General features: G+C 36.6%; 1 protein-coding gene across 1 annotated transcript in view; it reads left to right on the top strand.

Annotated features, from left to right (window-relative positions):
• The first annotated feature begins 1,275 nt into the window (after positions 1-1,275).
• The window catches only part of LOC107572290 (cyclin-dependent kinase 11B-like), a 15,861-nt gene continuing 14,077 nt past the window's right edge, over positions 1,276-3,059 (top strand). The window contains exon 1 of the mRNA XM_016258712.1: positions 1,276-1,472. The gene's annotated coding sequence lies outside the window, so the exon portion shown is untranslated. The remainder of the gene's footprint in view (positions 1,473-3,059) is intronic.

Genomic DNA, 3,059 nt, shown 5'->3' with positions numbered 1-3,059 from the left:
CTGATATCAGTCCGATAATATCGTGCATCCCTACTTTATTTGATTACCACTGTTTTTCTAATAAATTTATAGTAAATCATAAATATGTGAAAGTTTAAAACATAAGAGTATTTATGAAAAATAAAACATTTCACAGGCCCTATTGTAGTTAACATTTTATTAAAGGAGACCTATTATGCCCTTTTTCACAATATGTATTATAAGTCTCTGGTGTCTCCAGAATGTGTCTGTGAAGTTTCAGCTAAAAGTACCCCACAGATCATTAATTATAACATTTTGAAAATGCCTATTTTGAGTGGAAGAAGAAACATGCTGTTTTTTCGGGCTTCTCTCTTTAAATGCAAATGAGCTGCTGCTCCCCGCCCCCTTTTTCCAGAAGAGCTGCGCCATTACAGCTCGCACCTGCTAAAAACATCTGTTTTGGTTCTGATTATCATGTTTATCGCGCTGAAATCATGCGTTTTAAACCATATGAGTTTAAACTTCTGATATATGGTTTTCTGAGAGCACACATCTGAAGCACACGCACAGAAAGCGGCTGTCACAGCATGCGAGTACTAAACTAAGCTCTCATTCACACACAAGCTTACGTTAAAAACACGAGTTACAAAAACAGCCAGTTATGTAGGCCTGTCAAGATAACTTTTAATTGCGACAATAACAATAATTGCGATAAGCGATATTATTGTCATTTTAAAGACGATATATTGATTATTGCGACAGGCCTACATTTATGTCTGTGAAGGTAAACAGCTGGGAAATAAATCGCTTGTTTATTTTAGATCCGTGTGGCAGCAGCAATATACAGTAAATAAATCAATAAATCCACTGCTCTGTTGTCTCTGAGGCTGGGACTCTAAATAGTGTTCTGTGCTCGTCTGTGCAGCCAAAGGCAGAACTGTTAGCATGCTTTGCTCAAACTTTCACCATGGCATTAGAACTGGTACACCGTTGTTGCTTGCGAAAACACAATGACGGCGGCGTGGGTGTAAACTTACAGATTAAGATTACATCCTTACGTCACCAAGGGAGCGAAATCAGATGCGCTCGTTTTCTCAGACGCTTGCAGAAAAAGGCTTCCCAAAACAAAGTTACTGGGTTAATCTTTTTCATGTTTCCTTGATTGGTAGATGCACCGGGGACCTGATTATAGCACTTAAAACCTGGAGAAGTCAGATTTTCATGATATGTCACCTTTAAATTGTCAAAGTGTCAAAGATCTTTTTTGATTATTTACATTTAATTAAAGCATTAAAAATGGAATCCATAAAAAAAAATTTAAAATTCCTGGGGCCCTAAGGCTCCACAGAACTAATGCACCGCTGACTGTGTTCCAGGGCCTGTGTCTCATCACAGAGGAGCTCCTGCAGACGAGTATGCAGATAAAGGGCGCTCGCGTCACCGCAGTCGCAGTCGCAGCCCTGCTCGCCAGCAGAGAGAGATCAAAGCAGAGAGCAGCGAGCAACGCCGAGGTTACACACTCAGTCTTCCTCTTCTACATACATCAGCACTACACTTCACGTCTAATACATCTGCTTGATTTCCGTGTTGAACTGCAGTCTCGCAGCCAATAGACTATTATCAGCTTTCATTGCATATCCTGAAGATAAATTCTGCATTAGGGCTGGGTATCGATTCAGATGTCCCGATTCGATTTGATTCTCGTTTTTTTGATTACATTCAGTGAATATGGTTTTAATACAAATGCTATTTATATTTCTAAAAAATTAACAGTAAACATAAGTGTGCAAATGGTGAATTAATAAAAAGAAGTTAAAAACCACAGACCTGTATTTTAAAACTGTTCTTTCTATGTATAGGGTCCTATTTTTTTTAAAGGGGTCCTATTATGTTCTTTTATAATGTCTTGAATTTGTTTTGGGGGTGTACTAGAACATGCTCTCATGCTTGGTATTTTTCACATAATTTACATTATTACAATAACTTTCTCCCCATCCTGGCACAAACGGCTCAATTAGTTCTGGGTTTGATGAAGACCCGCCTTCCGAAAAACTAAATGTGATGTGATTGGTTAGCTGATTGGCGAACAGCTTAGACGGTGTTTCAGTACTGCCACGCCCCTTGCCAAAGCAGCAAGCTTAGTTAAGGATGGCATAAAATAGGGCATTCTAAGTCAATATACCGCATTATATCCTCTCTCAATCAGTAGAAAATATGGTTAACACCCGGTCATGCATGAAAAAAAAATACCGTGAAACCGGTATAATTTTGAAAAATACCGTGATATCAATTTTTGGTCATACTGCCCAGCACTGGCGTCAATATTGCCATATCTATTTGAGCCGAATTCAGACCCAGAGAATATTGAACAAGAGGATCGCGCAGAACCTTTGCACGCACGGATATTGCAAGACATATTAGAGTGCTAACGCTATTGTTGTTGTGTTTTGTTTATTTGGCATCCTACATTTTAGATAGGATGTCAACAGCCACTTAAAAATAACTGAATTTACTATGTGCAGATAAGTGCATATGTATTATTTTTATTGTTATTTAATTCTAACATTATAACATGAATTGCAGGGAAACTGTTATAGTTAAATTTATTTATACCATAGTCCAGTGTAAGGATATGCCGGTATCAAATTCTCATGTTGCGATTCATTGCTAATGCTTTTATCACGGTATACGGTATTATCACGATATTGAAACTTAGTTTAAAAAAAAGTGCTGTCATAATACAGTATAACAGGTTTAATAACTTTTTTCTTATAACAAAAATAACTGAACATTTAAATGCAATAAAGCAATACAGAAAATGTATAAAGTTAACAGTTTTACACGGATTAAAGTGCAAAAGAACTATAAAGACCAATAGCTATCACTTTACAATAAGACCTCATTAGTTAAGCTTAGTTAATGCATTAACATTCACAACGAGCAATAGCTACATTTGCTACAGAAGTTATTAATCTTCGTTTAAAAATTACAAGTCTTAGTTCATGTTAGCTCATTAAATAACACGGTTGCAACTTTCGATTTTAACAACGTGTTATTAAATATTGTAATACCTAAGATTAATGAATGTTCAGAAGAAT

Source organism: Sinocyclocheilus grahami, unplaced genomic scaffold (genome assembly GCF_001515645.1).
Source record: "Sinocyclocheilus grahami isolate Dianchi unplaced genomic scaffold, SAMN03320097.WGS_v1.1 scaffold1731.1, whole genome shotgun sequence".
Lineage (NCBI taxonomy): Eukaryota > Metazoa > Chordata > Actinopteri > Cypriniformes > Cyprinidae > Sinocyclocheilus > Sinocyclocheilus grahami.
Note: the sequence above shows the minus strand (reverse complement) of the source record. Positions and strands in the feature narration are given on the sequence as shown.